The sequence below is a fragment of the Budorcas taxicolor genome, chromosome 20 (genome assembly GCF_023091745.1).
Source record: "Budorcas taxicolor isolate Tak-1 chromosome 20, Takin1.1, whole genome shotgun sequence".
NCBI classification, from domain to species: domain Eukaryota; kingdom Metazoa; phylum Chordata; class Mammalia; order Artiodactyla; family Bovidae; genus Budorcas; species Budorcas taxicolor.
The window spans coordinates 21,652,790-21,673,179 of record NC_068929.1 but is presented as its reverse complement, the minus strand read 5'-3'; positions in this window follow the sequence as shown (position 1 = coordinate 21,673,179).

The following is a 20,390-nucleotide window of genomic DNA, read 5'->3' as shown; positions in this document are numbered from 1 at the left end:
AGGAGTTCCGTGATGTGCTGTCTGCACCCAGGAAAGCCCACAGTGTAATTCAGTCCAAATCTGAAGGCCTGAGAATCAAGGGAACTGAAGATGTAAAGCTCAACATTCAGAAGATGAAGATCATGGCATCTGGTCCCATCACTTCATGGGAAATAGATGGGGAAACACTGGAAACAGTGTCAGACTTTATTTTTGGGGGCTCCAAAATCACTGCAGATGGTGACTGCGGCCATGAAATTAAAAGACGCTTACCCCTTGGAAGGAAAGTTATAACCAACCTAGATAGCATATTCAAAAGCAGAGACATTACTTAGTCAACAAAGGTCCGTCTAGTCAAGGCTATGGTTTTTCCAGTAGTCACGTATGGATGTGAGAGTTGAACTGTGAAGAAAGCTGAGCACCGAACAATTGATGCTTTTGAACTGTGGTGTTGGAAGAGACTCGTGAGAGTCCCTTGGACTGCAAGGAGATCCAACCAGTCCATCCTAAAAGAGATCAATCGTGGGTGTTCATTGAAAGGACTGATGCTGAAGCTGAAACTCCAGTACTTTGGCCACCTGATGCGAAGAGCTGACTCATTGGAAAAGACCCTGATGCTGGGAAAGATTGAGGGCAGGAGGAGAAGGGGACGACAGAGGATGAGATGGTTGGATGGCATCACCGACTCAATGGACATGAGTTTGGGTAAACTCCGGGAGTTGGTGATGGACAGGGAGGCCTGGTATGCTGTGGTCCATGGGGTCACATAGAGTCGGACACAACTGTGCGACTGAACTGAACTGAACTGAAGATGTAAATCTCGGCTCCAGAGCAGGAGAAGATGAGATGAGATATCTCAAGTCAGACAATGAGGCAAGAGAAAAAGATGAATTCTTCCTTCCTCCTGTTCTATTCAGGGCTTCAGTGGATTAGGTGAGGCCCATCTACACTGGGGAGATTGATCTACTTTATCACAGACTCAAATGCTAACCTCATCCGGAAACACCCTCACAGACAGCAGAAGTGATGTTTAATCTGGGCACCTCAAGGCCACTCAGGTTCACCTGTAAATCTTTAGCGGGCAATTCTGTCTCTATACATGTTTCCTACTGTGAGCCAAGAAAGATGTGCAGGAACTGATTAAAGAAAGTATGTTTTGTAATAGGATGGGTTTATTTGTGCTGAGGTGTGGAACCATCTTCAAGATACAATATTCAGTGAAAAAGTGTGGCTTAGAACAGGGCATGGAATATCTCTGAAAGGAGGTTCAAGAGACAGGCCAGTAGGGTTGCCTGCAGAAAGAAGGGGTGGAGGGCTGGGCTGCTGGGGTCCAATACAGATATACATTTCACTGTATGTGCTTGGGTTCTTTCAAAATCATGGCAGGTGCTTCTTTTCTAACTTAAAAAATATTCGTTTTTATTTTTTTAAAAGAAAACTTCCATTCTCTTCTACACTTATGTCCTGCAAACACCCCTCTCATGCTTAACAGATTGTCTTGCCCTTGACTAACAAAAATAAAAACCTTGGTGAGAGCATCTTCAAACTTCTTCACATTTTCTTTTCCTTTCCCAGTCTCTGGATACCCTCCCCAGCCTCCCCCAAGACCAAGCCTCTGTTTTAAAATTTTTTTTAAAGATTGATTCATTTTTTGACCGTGGGGGTCTTCGTTGCCTCGTGGAACCAGGTTGTAGTGCGTTGGGGCTGCCCTTCATGGCGGAGTGGGCCTCTCATTGCGGTGGCTTCTCTCATGGAGCACAGGCTCAAGGGCCTGCGAGCTCCAGTGGCTGCAGCTCTCGAGCGCAGGAGTTGTGGCCCATGGGCTTAGTTGTTTGTGACATATGGAATCTTCCTGGACCAGAGATCGAACTGATGTCCAGTGCATTACAAGGCAGATTCTTAGCCACTGGACCATGAGGGAAGCCCAGGACCAAACCTCTTTATGCTGAACCCTCAGCCCCTCTCTCCACTCTGTTTTTATCATTGTTGTTTACATTCACCAGAGTCCCCTAAATCTTAAACAGCTACCCCGTCCCCTCTTTTCCCTTTTATGATTAAACTTCTTTTTTTCTTGTTATCTGCTTTCCTTTGTTTTAAATTTTTAATTTTTATTGGGGTACAGTGCTATTACAATAGCACTCCGACCTTTATAATGGGTTTCCCCTACCCTGAGGATAAATTCCAAGTTCCTTAACATGGTTATAAGACCCTTCATGACCATTCACTGGGTCTCATTCACCAGCACCCCCATGCATTTGCAGATACATCCCTCATCAACTTATTGTAGGTTTTTAACACCCTGTTCCTGCTCATTCTAAGTCTTTTGGCGATGTTGCTCCTCTTATTGGAGGTCTCTTCTTCTCATCTGGATAATGCTTACCTCTCCTTCAGGTCTCAGCTTAAAGCTTTCTTCCTCCAGAACTCTGTAAACGTCACTGTTTAGTTCTGATTCCTCCACAAGGCTGAAATTTAAGATGGAGTTTATGCCCGCCTGGAGCATCACTCTACCCCCTACTACAGTCTCTGGCCCATAGTACATGCCAAATAATCATTGTACAAATTAATGAAGGCATCATCAGCCCCCATTTCACACCGCATTTTAACAAAGAAATGTAAATAGAGTCTTGCTGCTTTTGTAGAATCATTAGGGGGAAATAGCTTAGCCACAGGGTGACCTACAGAGTTAGAATTACAATTTTGACTCATTTTTAGAACTGTCCCTTTAGTGATATATTTTAGAAATTTAAAGAAATTTTGCAATAGTACATGACTTCATCTTCCTTTTTCACACTGTGTGTGTGAGAGAGAGAACAACTTTGCCAAATTGGCCTTTGCAGTCCAGTGGTTTGAACCAGAAATCTGTGAAAAGATTGTTCTTTAGGAAATTTTCCAAAAATTATCCCAAAGCAAGACTCAAGTAACCATGTATTTTAAAATGTACTTTCCTGGCTGCTGTAGAAAAGTGCAGTTTTTATCGTCTAAGAAATTTTAATATGTAGATACCTAAAGTGCATTGTTGAAATAAAGTGATACATATTAATACATTCCAAGGCTCAGGGCTGACCAGTGTCAGAATTAAGAATATCAGTTGTTGGCGGAAGACAAAGTGTTTGGAAACTAGAAAACATAGCTATTTTTTTCTCTTATTCTGAGAAGCAGGGGATAAAATCGATGAGCATGTGAATCCAGGTAATCTTCAGACAGAATTTCTAGGAATACAGTCAGAGTGAAAGTAAAAATTTTAGAAACTAAAAGAATTAAACATGAAGTTGAATAAATAAACAAAGCAGGAAGAGAAATGGGAAAGGTCTAGTTTTTAAAAGAGAACTAAAGTCGTTAGTTCTTAGCAGAACGCATGGAATTCCCAGTAAGAGGAAGAGAAAGCAAGAAAATATAATGAGCACTCACAGTGAAGTATCAAAGCTGTTTTCTCTCCCTTAGATCCAGAGCTGTAAAGAACTACCTTCAACCGAATCACGCTCTCCACCCCAAGCCTGGCCCCTCGCAGGCTCTCCAGACCCAGAGCTGCATCCCCTCCCACCTTCTGACCCACACAGACCCTCCCCCCGAGCCCCACTCCATATGCTGTCAATTCTTGTCAATTCTTACCACTTAATAGCTCCAAGGTCTGTCCACAGCCACTAGCTCGGTGCAAACCTGCCTGCTTTGTCTCCTGCATGGCCTATAGTCAGGAACAAGCCTCTGTGCTGTAGAGACCACGCAGTGGGCCCTACGGATGGACTGCCTGGGTCATAGCCTGGCTTCAGCACTTACTGCTAACCAACATTGGTCCCATTATTCCATGTCTCCTCCTCTGCTTCTGTGAAAAGAGGGGATGCTAGCCTCTGGCCCATAGGTCTGTATGAGGATTAGGTGAGGTAATACATATGACTTTCCTAGAATAATACTTGGTACATGGTTCCATAAACATTAACTACCATGAAAGTGTGAAAGGGTCAGTCATTAAGTCATGTCCAACTGTTTGTGACCCCATGGACTATAGCCCACCAGGCTTCTCTATAGCCACTCCAGGCAAGAATACTGGAGTGGTAGCCATTCCCTTCTCCAGAGGGTTTTCTCGACCCAGGAATGGAACCGGGGTCTCCTGCACTGCAGGTGGATTCTTTACTGTCTGAACCATCAGGGAAGCCCATTACTCATTATTTCTTTGCTTCTTTTCTCGCCATGTTTGAATCCATTTTTTGGAGCAATCATTTTCAAATAAACTCTGAGCCTTCACCTTCCTGCGAGAACACTTGCACAAGTTCTTGTGGCTTTGAGGAAAAGCTTACAGGGGCCCATCTCCCTGTCCAACCCCATCCTGCACCCCCTCCCCTTGTTCTCAGGGCTCCAGACACTCTGACCTTCTTTCGGTTCTTCAAACCCTCTCAGCTTCCTCTCACCTCAGGGCTTTTACACAAGCTGCTTCCTCTGCCCGGAACGCCAACTCATCCTTCCCGTCTCGGCCGGAGCCTCATCATTTCCTCAGGGAGACCTTGCCCGGGCCTCTCTAACTAGGTCAGACCTCTCCATGGAACCCTGTATGTCTCCTCCACAACATGTCTCAGAATCCTAATCTGACACATTTTCACGCAGTTATTAGATTACCATCTCTCTCACCACTACAGTGGAAGTTCTATGAAGGCAAAGACCATGTCTGGTTTTCATTTATCCCAAACCTCAGAGCCCAGCATGGTTCCTGAAAGTAACACAGAGGTACTGGAGTTTAGCATCTTTTAAATAAGGAAGGAGGGAAGGAGGAGAGAACATATACCTTGAGTGTCCTTGCCTGTACTGGAGGCTGCTATGTCTTTAAGATTTGCACGAGGAATCATCTCACACCACTGCCTTTGATTTGTTAAGGCGTTTAATTCTCAGTTCAATACCAGCATTTGTTTTTAGGAAAAATGGCCCTTGCATTAGCATAATACTGTGACATCCGAATGCAGTTTGTGACGTATCTTTCCTAGTCCAGACACTTGGTGGTCTCAAGAAAGGATAAGAACTCTGCAGAGGAAAAAATTCCATCTGAAAAGATCCAAATGGGATTCCCTATGCAGCTTGTCAGCTTTCGCCCTGGCATTTCTGCCCCAAATTGAGGGGCAGTGTACATGAGAATTTCCAGCACTAACAAAGGCAATGGGAAGATGAGAATGGGGGCAGAAAGTCTTCCCCCAGTCACCATTTTCAACCTTTTAGGGAAAGCACTAGGGAAAGAAAGTGAGCATAAACAAAGGGAATCCCTTCTCTGAACTAGAAGTAGAGAGGGGCATTCTTCTTGCTCCTGGAAGTGAACAAAGATGAACTCCAAATGAGAAAGAAGGTCAAAGTTAAAAGGGATGTTTTGCCTTTAATCCAATTCCATTTTTGTATGAACGAGACAACTGAGGGCCAGAGAAGGGAGGGGGCTTGCCTGAGGTCCCCAAGAGGCCTGGATTTTAGAGAGAGATTGGAGAAGGGAACTAAGGTTAGGTGACTAGCACTTTGAGCTATACCTACAGTATACGTGTCCTGATTATACCCTTATAGAACTAGTTTCGTTAAGTCTATTTGATGGGCTTCCCTCATAGCTCAGTTGGTAAAGAATCTGCCTATAATGCAGGAGACCCTGGTTCGATTCCTGGGTCAGGAAGATCCACTGAAGAAGGAATAGGCTACCCACTCCAGTATTCCAGCCTGGAGAATTCCATGGACTATATAGTCCATGGGGTCGCAAAGAGTCAGACATGACTAAGCGACTTTCACTTCACTAAGTCCATTTGATAGGTTAAAAACATTGAAGCTCAGAATGGCTTGGCACAAAGATGAAAGCCGTTGGATAGAAACACTTTGAGGTAGACATTGCAAAGCATCCTTGATCTTGACTCTGGGCCTGAGCCCCCTTATCCATCCACATGCTCTGGTTCACCTGAGTCAGTCCTGTTTACTCCTGTTGTCCCAGTGTCATTAGTAAGAGCACCTCTTTTCTCTCTCAGAAGTGTACCACGTGGGATAATAAACTTACTACATGATTACTATCTACAAAATGGGGATATTACTGTTAATATTACCTGCTCCTGGGAATTAATGGGATTTTACAACTCAAATGCGTGGCACCTGGCACATAGTAAGCACTTGGTGGATGCTATTATTGTTATTATTATAATTAGGAAGGTGTCTAGGAGGGGGCATCTGGGATGCTGAAGCAGAAACTCCAATCCTTTGGCCACTTAATATGAAAGGCCAACTCATTGGAAACGACTCTGATGCTGGGAAAGACTGACAGCAAGAGGAGAAGGGGGCAACAGAGGATGAGATGGTTGGATGGCATCACCAACTCAGTGGACATGGATTTGAGCAAACTCAGGGAGATGGTGAAGGACAGGGAAGCCTGGTGTGCTGCAGTCCATGAGGTCACAAAGAGTTGGACACGACTGAGCAACTGAACAACTGGGAGGGTTCAGCAGGAGTGAAGCCAAGCTTTCTCACTTGACATTCCCATCACAGGCTTTGTGAATAACGTGCCCTGGAGTTGTGTGGTGCCAACTTTAGTGGCTTTAAACTGACCCCCTAGGGGAAGTGTCAGCCACTCTAAACTAGAGACCATGTGGAGACTCTGCCTCCTTCAACTCTGCACCAATCAGATTCGCTGCCTAGGCCTTCTCAGGTCATGGGGTTGAGACTGAAATTAGCTTCTGTTTTATTAAAAGCCTAGAGCCCATATTTCCTACAGAGAAATTGTCAAGCAAAGAATCCTAGGGTACTCTCTCTCTCAGCCCCAGCCCATGCTAATTGAGTGAGTGGCTTAAGGGACTTGCCTCCTCTTAAGGAGAGGTGGGTGGGTGTGTTTTTTTTCAGGCCCCCTTAAATGTCCTTGATTAGGGTAATAAAAAGGCTAAGCTCTATTGCCTCTCACTGGAGCAAAGGCAACTAGAAACTCCTCATTCCCTGAAGAACCTAATTGTTGATTCTACTATGTCTAAACAGATATTCTTTAGATTGCTTTTTCCAATGCCCTTTCATGGGAAAGATCAATTTAAATGTTGCTTTGAGCTAACCAGCGATGGTTTCTGTATTCATCCAAATTTCTATATTCATCCAAATTTCTATCTTTGATTCCATGTGCTGAATGGTATGTTACCTTCAAAGTCTATAAACTTTAATAAGGTGGGTGATTTTTAATTTAGTTCTTTGCCCTCCTCTGTCTTCCATATTTTGTGCAAAATATGTGTATGTTTCTCCTATTGCTTAAAAGCCTAGTTTAAGCCTGTATTTGAACTTTAGGAGGCATCTTTACCTGTCCTACAGTACCAAGCATGGTGTGCCCTACAGAGTGGTGTTCAATCAACACTTGTGAAAAAGATGAATTAATACCTTAGCCTGGATTGCAAACAAATTGGATTTGTTATCTCTTAGTGTTTGAGTTTGGGGATTCTTAAAATATTGTCCCGACCTTCTCCGGTCTGCATCTGTGTTTATTCTGTTCTCTCCACCTAGAATTTCCTCCATTTCGACTTCTCTTTGGAAATCTCACTCTTCCTTCAAGGTCCTCATTAAATGCCAGCTGCTCCGTGAAACCCAGCTTGCAGTCTCCAAGCAGATATCACGGAATCAGTCTTAGAACAAAGGAGCTGGAAAGGGCCACGCCGCATCTGGTTTTCCATCCCCACAGTCCTCTGTGATCCTATCTGGTGCGTGTTTGTGCTCTGACTTCAGGAACCTGTTTTGAGCATGGGAACTTTTAAAATGAGACAGAGGGTATATAGTCTGCTGAATCACCTATGTAGACGAAAAGAGAGTAATTGCTTAATGAATTATGAGTTGACAGTTCTGAAAAAGTGACTTTTTAATAGCAGGGTGTACCTGAACATAGAAGTGATTAATGTAGCTTTTCAATCAAGTTCTCAAAACAAGGAGCTGTAGACCTTAGGAGTCATCTATTCAGACTCTTTCACATGTAAAGAAGGTCTAGTTCAAAGAATCTTGGGTCTTGCTAAAGGTTACCTGGCTGGGGAGGATCAGAGTTCAGCCAGCAGATCTCCGGAGCCGTCTCCCAGACATTTCTTCAGGCATAATTTAACATGTATCACTTTATCTTCAAGTGTAAAGTACACTTCATGATTGAATACAGTAACTGGCTAACTATTCATAGCTCCCCTTTTCCCTCCCTTTCGGTGTCTGTTTCTAAGCAGCAACGTTGTGGTTCAGTGACTTCTGTCTGGATAATATGAAAACAGGGCACCCAGCCAATTCTGATGAGCTAACTATTTCCCTAAATTATCATGCCTAAGCAGAGGGCCCTAAACCTGCTGTTCGACACTTATCATTGGATCTGGGGGATGGGCCATACACAGGCATATCATCAAATAGTTGGAATTTTATAGTTAAGATTGTCTAGCAGTGAAAATTGCCATCCTTAGAAATGACTGACAGTTCCTTTGCTTCATTCCTGCTACGTTGAGTTAGGTAAAGGAAAAAAAAATCAACTTCAGTCTTTGGACAGATTTCTTGCTGAAGACATGTGTGACAGGACTATAAATTTTCACCAGAAATTGATGGGAGAATGGGCACTTCAAAGTGCCTGAAAGACTTTGCAAGAGGTCCCAATTAACAGAAGGCCTCAAACATAAAATTAAATAAACGTTCCAGTGGGGATGAATCTTGCTCGGAGTGCTGGGTCATTGGCTGATTGCCTGGGGAGAGTGGTGGCCAGGGTTTGCCAGCTGGCTGATCTACACGCCTATAAAGGATGCGGTCAGCTTACACCTTGGCAAACTATGATTTTGATGGCGATCTTAGAGGTCAGAAGACGTTCTTCCTAGTAGAGTGTGTTAGATCAGGTCCTTGCTTTTATTGGAGTACAGAAAATATCCTGATAGCCAGGATTAGCAGGATCAGGGTGGTGGTGTTCAGTCGTCCAGTCATGTCTGACTCTTTGCGACTGCTCCAAATGAGAGTTCAATGCAGGATCAGAATAGATACATACCCTAAAGGAGACACAGGATATAATTGAGGGTGGCACACTCATCTAATCCTCAAGTTAAACCAGTCGTGCCACTGAAGCAAACTAACTGGCTCACCAACAACCACCCATCTTCCCACAAGTTCCACTGAACAACCATTTTTTTCAAACTCTGAACTCCAAAGCTACTACTAGCCTATCCTATTAGGTTCACCCATATGCAGCCATGTTCAGGTGTTGTTTTGTTTGCTTGCTTGCTTTACACAAATCTGAAGACAGTGATCAGGTGTAAACATCCTAGTAACCCCACCCACCTGCCAATGGCTAAAAAATTAGTGCTCCTCATGCAGAGACAGACACTCACTGAATCAAAGAACTGCAAGAGAGCTTCTATATTCCAAAGTTCTTACTGAAAATTACAGCCATTTAAAAACCGTTTTAAAAAGTTGACATTTCCATCAGTCTTCCTAATGAATTTATTTTTTATTTATTAAAAATTCCTTCTAAGAGAACTTCCCTGGCGGTCTAGTAGTTAAGACTCTGCCTTCCAGTTCAGGGTGCAAGGGTTCAATCCCTGGTCAGGAAACTAAGATCCCACATGCCATGTGGGGCAGCCAAAAATTAGAAAACAAAACAAAAAAGACTCCTAAGAATATTTATTTTTTAAAAAAACTAGCATGCAAAAATAGAAAAAAGTACTGCGAACAAATTTAAAAGACAAATGCAGATTATGGAAAGCATTTGCAAAACTGTAGATGCAACTAACAATGGGGGCAGTATTCTTACTATGTAGAAGTGGACAAAGAACATGATTTGGGAATTTACAAAAGAAGAAATGATTGTATGACTATTTAACATATGAAAGCATCTTCATCCTTACCAGTAACCAAAGAATAAAAATGACAGCCAGATACCTCTTCATCTATCAGATAAGAAAAAATCAGGGTTGTCCCAGATGTGGGTTATTTGACACATTATTTGCACTGCCCTTGGCTATGCAAAATCGAACTACATTTCTGGAGGACAAATTGTCAATATATATTTGAAGTGCTAAACATTTGACCTGAAGAAATTCATCCCAAGGAAACAATCAAATAAGTGTATAAAGATGTATGTACAGAAAAACTGAAAGATCCTAAATGTTGAACAATAGAGGACTGATCAAATGAAGTAAACTACATCCATACTACTATGCCATCATTAATTAGTGTAATTTATATCTATTAATTAGAATAAAAATATATTTACAACATATTAAAATACAATCCAGTTTTTTAAAAATATTTGTTTATTTTATTTATTATTTGGCTATCCTGGATCTTAGTTGAGGCATGTGGGATCTTTGACCTTCATTGCTTGTGGAAACTCTTAGTTACAGCATGAGGGATCTAGTTTCCTGACCAAGGATTGAACCTAGGCCGCCTGCACTGCCGAGCCTGGAGTCTCAGCCCCTGGACCACCAGGGAAGTCCAGGTATGATTCAGTTTTTTGAAAAACATTTTCTATATACATTTACATATATATATATATATATTCATGCTTGCTAAGTTGCTTCCATCTTGTTCAACTCTTTGCAACTCTATGGACTGTAGCCTGCCAGGCTCCTCTGTCTATGAATTGTCTATGAATTCTCCAGGCAAGAAAACTGGAGTGGCTTGTCATGCCCTCCTCCAGGGGATCTTCCCCACCCAGGGACTGAACCACGTCTCCTGTGGCTCCTGCACTGCAGGCAACTTCTTTATCGCTGAGCCAACAGGGAAGCCTATATATATATGTATACACACACAAATATACATATTTACATCTGTATGTAGCCAAGATTTTATGCCTTCCTTAGAGTTGTTTTCATATGAATGGGTGGATGACTTAGATGGATTTGAAAGAGAACTTTTACTGATGCTTACATAATTAATGATGAATACACTGATTGTTTTTTCCTTGTCAGAGATCAGACTGGGTTAGGCTTTTAGACTTAGATATTAGTCAATTTAAAGTATGAATACACATATATTAATGGGGAGGTTGGATTAGTGAAACCTAACAAGACTCCCATGCTTTCGATTTACTGTGTTACAAGCATATACAGGCAACCCTTGACTTATAGCTTAATTGCATATTGCAGAATTATTGGAGTTGATTATACCATTTTAAATATATGAAGGAGGGAAAACTCATGGAGAAATGAGTTATAGTAAGAGAGTATGTGAGAAAAAAACTATAAAGAAGAAAAAACAAAAGAATTTTTTTTAGTACCACAGAAAATTAGTTGTTAGATAATAGTTTAAAATTACTAAAGTTGAATATAGTAAATCAAATTAGCACTGATATTTTGTGAGTATCTGATTGTGAAAAGATGGACTAAATGACTAGCTAACTGTCTTTTTAAGACTATTGGTAATAGAATCAATTATAGTTTGGTATTAACTATATTAAGAGTAAATTAGACTTTACTAGCTCCTAGAAATATGAAGTTGTTATAATAGACTGTGGTCCCTTATCAACATATGTAAAACTTGAAGCTTTATAAACCAGCTCCCTTCCCAGAAGTAAACTAGATTAGATGATCAATTAATGGCTAAAATGTTATTATATCTCTTTTTAATATTTCTCATCAAAAACTTAAATATTTCTAATTCAACTTGTGTGTCTATTTGCGTGATATAATTTGATCATAATTGGTTTCATTTCGATTCTCTTTATATTTTGGGTACTTATTATCTTTTCTCACATCCACCGGGAATTCCAAGTACCAATTTTTGCTATTTAGCAAGTCAGTAAGGAGCTTCCCACTGAGTGCCTTAATTATTGTTAATTGAATATTGTAAATGGTTTTTCAGGATCACCATCTTGGCAATCCATGAGGTATTTTTCTCAGCAAAAGATAAAGCACCAAGAATTCCTTCTACCTGTTTTCAAATCAAGTATTCAAATTAAGTACGATACTTAAAAAACTAGTCTCCTCTTTTCAAATGTCAGGTTCATATACGATTCATATGGCACTTAGAATATGGTGGCTGCTCAATAAATATTCTGTGACAGCTGTCCTTTGAAACAGAATGATTCCCAGTTCCAATCTGAGAGGGAACATCCCCTTCAGATTTCCAGAGCCCCCATAGTGCATCTCATTCAGTATGGTGAGCCAGGTACTCCAGGGTAGAGGTCCTAAATTGTCATGCATCAGGACCAAGCTTTCTAGGACTTTTTGCTATTCTATAAACAAAAGAAGAAAAATAAAGTAAATAAAGAGCTTCAGAAGATCTGAGGATGTCAGAAATGCTACAGGCAAAAAAAAGCAGAGAGCAGAATAATCGCCGAGCCAGGCTTCCTATGTATTTTTTGCCTTACAATGCACAATAAAAAAAAAATGAGGATTTTATGATCTGCCTCTCCAGCTTTCAAACTATGTCTCCAAAATTTTGGAGGGGGCTGGGGCCCAAGGCTTCAGTGGAATGTTGTGTTGGAGGTTGGTTTTAGCAATGTGTATATATATATATATATATATATATATATATATATAAAATCTAGCCTTCTTAATTATTTGTTTTCTTGGTTGCTCAGTGAAATCACAACCATTATTATGAAATCAGGACCACAAAAAGCCTTGAGACATAGTCTAGAATCTCCTTCCCATTAAGATGGCCTATAAACTATTAAAAAAAGAGAAGAAGAAGAAAATCTGTTTTTTTAGAGGGACAGGCTTCCACAGCCTTGGCTAAAAACCTGTTAGAGCATAAATAACACTTTATGCCAGGACTTTTCCCTTGTTTTTAGCCACTTGCTATTAAGTTTGGCAGGTCTCGGGTTTAGAGACAAATTCAAGGCCAATTTTTAGCAATTTTCCAATATTCAATGTTATATAGACTCTGTGGTGATAATTTTGTCCCAGGTTTTAATTTTCTTATTCTTAGGAAAATAAGAATTTGCCTACATTTCTTTTTTTTAAACATTTTATTTTATATTGGGGTATGGTGCTTAGTCGCTCAGTCATGTCTGACTCTTTGTGACCCTTTGGACTGTAGCCCACCAGGTTCCTCTGTGCATAGCATTTTCCAGGCAAGAGTATTGGAGTGGGTTGCCATTTTCCTCTTCCAGGGAATCTTCCCAACCCTCGAACCCAAGTCTCCTAGGTTTCCTGCATTGCAGAAGGATTCTTTACCTGCTGAGCCATTAGGAAAGCCCAGATACAGCTGATTAACAATGTTGTGATAGTTTCTGGTGAACTGTAAAGGGACTCAGCCATACAAATACGTGTATCCATTCTCCCCCAAATTCCCCTCCCATCCAGACTGCCAGAGAACCTTGAGCAGAGTTCCCTGTGCTATACAGTAGGTCCCTGTTAGATATCCATTTTAAATATAGCAGTGTGTACATGTCCGTCCCAAACTTCCCTTACTCTCATCCTTTCCCCTGGAATTTGCCTACATTTCTCAACCATTTGATACTTGTATATAGTTTTGTAAGTCACCTCAAATCTTTTATGATAGGAGATGGATTAGAATAGATCAGTGACTGATAAAATAACAAAACATGCCCTCAAGCTGCAGTTTAGCACTTTTGCCAGTCCTGAAAAAGAGCCAGTTACTACTACATTTTAACAGAGACAGCAATCAGAGCATTCTCATGCCTTAGCCCTTTCTGATGAGAAATGCCTTGACCACACCCTTTTACCACTCTCCCCTCATTTGCTCCAAGGAATTGGACCAGTGCATCTCTGGTGAGGGCATCGCATCCCTCCTGAAGGCAACTGTTGCCCTGGCCAGACATTGGCCTGTAATACAACCTGGCACCAACAAGTGAACTGGGCCGATCAGATTCAGTCTCCCAAGAATTTATTTTTTAAAAATAATTTTTGTTAGCATTCTTCCAATGTTTATTTTTCTTACAGTTTACAATTTTTTAATTAATTAGTTGATCTTATTTTTTGGCTATGTTGCGTCTTCACTTATGCTCGTGGGCTTTGTCTAGTTGCAGCGAGTGGGGGCTACTCTGTACTTGTGGCGCTCAGGCTTCTTGTTATGGGGGCTTCTCTTGTTGCAGAGCCCTGTTTCTAGAGCGCAGGCTTCAGTGGTCATGGTGCACAGGCTTAGTTGCCCTGGGGCATGTGGATATTTCAGACCAGGGATCAAACCCATGAACCCTGCATTGTCAGGTGGATTCTTAACTGCTGGACCACCAGGGAAGTCCCCTCCCAAGAACTTAAAGTGCAGCAAGAATGTGCTAATCAGTATGAAGAAGGTGAAACAGAAGGGCATTGATTCGAAAGGGGACTGAGAGGCCAGGAAGCCACGTGAAGGCTCTTTATGAGGGAGGAGAAACTTTGATGACGTCAGACTGGTCAGGAGAGAAAAGAGACAAGTCAGGGTGGCCACCAGACCGAGATGGGAGAAGAGCCCAGGGCTTCTCCTCTTCCTGGAAGCTCCCACATCTGCTCCCAGTCCACAAACATTTTCCTGGGAAACCTCCCAGTTTTCCAAGGACAGAGACTTTGTTGTCTGAGCCAGGATTTTTGACATGTGTCAAAGCATTTTCTTTTCTTCCTGTTTTCTCTGAATTATTAAGTTTTTACTTGACCACTTTGGGCTTTTTCATTTTTCCATTAAGATTTAAAACTTGTTTTCTCGTGGAAAGCTATTTGGGAGCAGCAGTTTAATAGACACCAAACAGAAAGGGTTAATTATTGCCATTTTCTTATCTCCAAATAAATACTGTATGAAAAACTCCTAAATATTTATGGAAGGAGATTCCCAAACTTCCTCTGAGGCTTGCTCAATTTTCTCACAAATGGTAGAACTCATCCACCATGAGGCCCCACTGTCTGATATTTGCATAAACTGGGAATTTATATCCTCTTTTTCTAGTCACTTTGGATAGAATTTCTGGCTTTTTAATTCTACTTCTCCCTGAAACATACCTGGAGGCTCCACTCAAAGCTTTGCTTGGGTGAACTTATTCCTTTTGGGGGATTCAGTTCCCTATGAGGGGCCTATTTTTCTGAGGGGAATGGGAGAGACACATCAGCCTGATTCTATACATGAGGAAGCTGCATCTTTACAACTTTTAAATATTGTCAGGCTGACATACAGTGCTACAGAGAGGTCCAGAACTTTTCCACTTCCCACCAGGAAAAACTAGTGGTCAGCATGATGGAAATGCCAGTTTCTGCGGGTTTCTGCCACGACGAAGGCACCGTGCTCGACGTTGTCCTTCATTTATTGGAGCTGTGTCAAGCTTTCAGAAACGTGCAGACATTTAAGCCCCTAGAAATATGTAATGCCTTGATTTTCATTACTTTCATGCTTTTGGGGAGCCTAGCCTGATGGGCTGCCGTCTATGGGGTCGCACAGAGTCGGACACAACTGAAGCGACTTAGCAGCAGCAGCAGCAGCAGCATGTCAACCACATAGAGTTCATAACTTTAAATAATTCATGAATTTATCAATATCTAGTTTATTGGGGGGGGGGGTGGTCATCTTAATGACAACATTGACCATGTAGCAAATCAAATCAGTGTGCATAATCCAAAATTCAATCGTCAGTGGAAAATATCAGAAAGACTTTTCAGTCCGAATATGCATGGATGCCTGACGTTCCAAGAAGTATCATTGTGAGTCATAGTCTGATAACCATAACACGTTGGTTATGGTTGATTCCCACTTAATGGTGATTGGATTTGCCGTATTATCTTTCATGGCAGCATCTGCTTATTCTTCACTTTATGAACTGTTAATGCCTCCTCTATCTAAAAGTTTGCTTTGTAAACAACTCACTTGCTCTGGAGAACCCTAGCTGCTTAATGGTAATAGGGCATAAAAACACCCCTCCCGCCAGGCACTCATCCCTCCATGTGTCTCACGTAACACTCACGTTCTGCTTAGCTGGAATGTCCTCCCTTTCCTGTCCAGCTCTCAAGGCCCAGCTTCAGTTTCCCCTTCTTTCCAAATTCTTCTCTGATCTACAGTTCCTCTGAACTTTTACAGCCTCAGCCATTGGTTCCAGCTTAACTCTTTATTATAAACTGCAGCAGATTGCTTCCTGCTATTTAGCGGGTCAAAAAAGCACAAGTTTTGAACTTTGAACTCTTGTAAGAGGGAACGTGGCCTTTACTTTGACTTTATGCTCCATGCTTCTTGCGTGAGCACATTCACCCTGATGCACAAAAGTGTTTTGGCTGGTTCACTTCATCACTATTCTCTTCACACGAGGAAAAACAACATGAAACAGAGTCACCATCCCTTCTTCTGTAGGAACAGCTAACGGAGGCACAAACTCCAGTCCATATTTGAATCATTCTGGGAAAGGACACTTTGTTTCCTCAGAAGCTGCCATTGCAGGAGGCCAGCCTGGTGAGAGGGGGCAGCCTCCCAGCTCTTCATAAACTTGCTTCATTAAGTTGTTCTAAGGGAACACTTGGGTGCTCTGACATGCCCATGTTCAAGCACAAGTATAAAAATCCATCCCAAAACAAACCCTACAAGATTTTTTAAATGATCCTTCTGAGTGTGGACAGTTGAGTGCTGACCACAGCAGAATTAGCCATCATTAATGCCATAGTGTCAGCATGGCTCCCTGCTCCCTAACTCACAGGGAGGAAACCGCAGTCGCAATGAAAAAGTAATCCACAAACATTTGGGTTGAAATGTTACCAGAAGACCTCCTTCTTCCCAAGTTTTACATATTCTGGACATCAAAGACACAAAATTGCTATGACCATGACTTTCAGCGGCTCCAGGATTTCTGACAGTTAAGGTGACTGTGGCATTTGTCGGTGACCAGTAGGTTTGAGCTTGTAAGGCAAGCCCTTTAAAGCGTGGCTCATTTCTCTTAAGCCCCAATAACTGGAAATTAGGTTGCTGCCACCAGGGTTTTCACATGACAACTCTTCTCCAAGTTCTTTCTGCTGAAGCAAAGCATTTAGCACACAATCCAGTCAAAACCTTCCCATGGGATCATGAATGTGAACCGGCTTCGTAATTGTCCCCTTCACTGTGACGGCTTAGGGCTGCTAGCAGTGATCGGAGAAGCATAGGCAGTTGCTGTCATTAATCCAGCCCACAGAAGCTAGGCCAAGGCCTTGACTTCTCACTCTGGGGTGACAGCCCCTTTCTGTATTATTGCTCCTATTCCACACAGCAGCCCTGCAGGTGGAGTTGAGGGCCCAGACATGTCACTTACACTAGCTGCAGGGTGAGCAGAAGCAGGTCAGGGGAAGAGAGGCCCAGGGAAGTAGCCACATCCAGGTGAGGAGCAGAGTAAGCGCTGAAGACTGGAGCTGGTTCCTGCCGAGGGCGGCCTCTTTGGACACAGACCCGGGAAGCACAAGGTCTGAACCAAGCTGCTTATTGCAGTTCTGCTCTGGGGAGATCTCTTTTGAAAGCTTGAAGCCCTGGGGCATCGCTGCATTGTTGAAAGAGCACAATTCAGAACTGACTGCCTCACACCAACAACTAGAAGAAAAAAAGGAGGAATTTAGGAATGGAGTCAGAAGTCTTAGACCCATCCCGTTTCATGCAGTGGGGCGCTGAAGCGGGTTCCTAAGAGCCAAGGAAGCTCTTCCCGTCTCCACGCTCAGTGATGCAGGCTTGATGCTCTGAAATTAGCTGTTGTTGGAATACTTATGTCACAGAAACTGGAAGACAATAAAACTCAGTGTTGTAGGATTTTTTCCCCCATCACAGATAATTGCCACTGCGTTATCTGCCACCTTAGGCTTCCGGGTGGCTCAGTAGTAAAGAATCTGCCTGCAATGCAAGAGACCTGGGTTCGATCCCTAGGTCAGGAAGATCCCCTGGAGTAGGAAGTGGCTACCCACTCCAGTATTCTTGCCTGGGAAATCCCATAGACAGAGGAGGCTGGAGGGCTACACTCCATGGGGTCACAAAGAGTCAGACACGACTGAGGATGCAGACATTTGCTATATCAGCCCTGTGGGCCTAGGTAAATTTTTTAACTTCTCCAAACCTTGGGCGATATCTATTTCACAGGGGTATTATAAGACAATTAACTTGGAAGTTCTCTGTAAATGTAAACGTTCTACAAGTGATGGTTTTAATTATTTGAAGTAAAAGGTTAAATATAAAGTTTAAACATTTATTAAAAGAAAAGCATATAATGAGCACTTTTAATTGCAAGCTCAAGATATGATATAGGATAAGATTTTAGAAAGCACAAGAAGCAGAACACGTATGTCAGTTAAAACCATCATGTGCAAGTTACAAAATGCCTAATTCAAACAGCCCTCAATGATGAAGTGAGTTCGTGGTCCTGTGGGCTTCCCTGGTGGCTTAGAGGATAAAGAATCCACCTGCAACGCAGGAGATCCAGGTTTGATCCATGGGTTGGGAAGATCCCCTGGAGTAGGAAATGGCAATTCACTCAAGTATTCTTGCCTGGAGAATCCCATGTACAGAGAAGCTTGGTGGACTACAGTCCACGGGGTTCCAAAGAGTCAGACGTGACCGAGCAACTAACACACTAGACGAAAAAGGCCAAAGAGAGTGCCAGCTTAATTCAGCTAGCTTAATCTAGCGGCTCAGAGGATGCCATCATGGAGCACGATGACCATGTGTTCCTGTTTGCCCAGGAACTGTTTATGTAAACAGTCTGGCTTGACATTCATCTTGTCCTGTTTCATTCTCAAAGTTGTCCTAGTTTAGAAGATAAATGATAGGTTTACTTAACCAAGGTTTGCTTTCTCTGCTCAGTGTTTCTGAGTTGCAGGCTTCACCCTCAGGTATCACAGGATACACTTTCTTCCACCTACTCCCGGTGGCTCCAGTCTGTTCTGTGTGGAGAGCAAAATATCTGCAATTGTCGCTCTCGCAGCCTGATCCACTCTAGTGGGACAGAAAATCTCTTCCCACAGCACTGATGGAACTGCTGGGACTCATGGTCTGAGTTAGGTCATGGGGCCACTCCTGAAGCATCCATCTGGGCCAATGGATTCACTGATGGACTTAGCTGACCACGCTCCCACCAAGAGTCAGCATGAAATAATTCCACACAGGCAAATGAGTGAGAACGAGGAAAGGTGAATTCTCCCAAGGGACGGCGAGTAGCAGCCACAGAGCAGGTGAGAGGATACTGTAGGGGGTAACAGGGATAATCCGTCCCCCTGGAGAGCAGTAGAAGTGCTGGAGCAGGCTTCGGCTGACCCCAGCTTTCCACTTTTCCACCAGCTGGAGCTGGGATGGTGAAGAAGCCTCAGGCCTCAGTTTCCTGTTGAGTTGAGCGGAAAAGGGGAGACTGCAGGATTCCAAAGGTTATATTTGCTTACAGTGTTTAATTTCTGGTTCTTGCATTAGGTTATCAGTTCCGGGTTTATTTTCTTAACCATTTTTTCTCACTGGGCCCAAAGAGAACTCACCCTGGCTACATTTCTAACGCCAGAAACCTTCCCGCTCTGGGGCAGATCTGAAATGTTCCGTTGCTCCTATTAAGTCTCATAGTTTAACTGGCTAAATTTCGCCACAGTTTACAACTTGTGTCAGGCCCTGGGAAGATTTGCTTTTAGTTTTTTTTTTTTTCCCCTGTGAACCAAACAAGTCATAAAAACAGATTTATATCATGGTTTCCTTACAGCTGCATTTCATCCTAGGTTTCTTAAATCAAGAAATTGACTAACATAATGGCTGAATGAATAAAACACAGCCACAATGACTGACTGCCTTTAGCAAATGGAGAGGGAGTCTTATTATTTAAATGTTCCTGGTTATATTAAGTAGAGCAAAAGGCTTGGAATTGAAAGTGAGAGAAATAGGCAGCCAAGTCAAAAAATGCCACCAAGCTGTAAATAAAATATGAAACTAGCTTGGAAAGGGAGCATTACAATGAAGTCAAACACTGATATATAGTCTCTAATTGTGGGACGTTTGCAAGAGGTGACACGACACCTGTCAATTATCCATAGCAGCCAGGAAATGTAGATTACATGAATAATTCACCAATCCAGTACCCATTGTTGCTAAGCCTAAGCTGTCTAAGCCCAGTCCATAAAATAACTGCTGATATGAAAGAAAAAAAAAGGTATGTTCAAATTGCCAGAGCCTTATGTCACACACGGAAATGTTTTCAAGGCAGTTCCAGTTAGCACCAGTGGCTAAATAATTAACATGTGATCCTTTATCCAGTGTAACAAAGGAGGGGGCTTGGGCCCTGGAAATTAATATGTCCCCAAGGGTAGGTTGTATAAGAGAATTTTCAGGATCAGAAACACATCATCATATATCTCATAATTTTCTCACTCTCCCAAGCAGCATATGTGTATATTAGTCTCTCAGTTGTGTCTGACTCTTTGCAGTCCCAGGGACTGTAGCTCACCAGACTCCTCTGTCCATGGAATTCCCCAGGCAAAAATACTGGAGTGGGTAGCCATTTCCTTCTCCAGGGGATCTTCCGGACCAGGGATCGCACCCAAGTCTCCTGCATTACAGGCAGATTCTTTACCATCTGAGCCACCAGTGAAGCCCCCCAA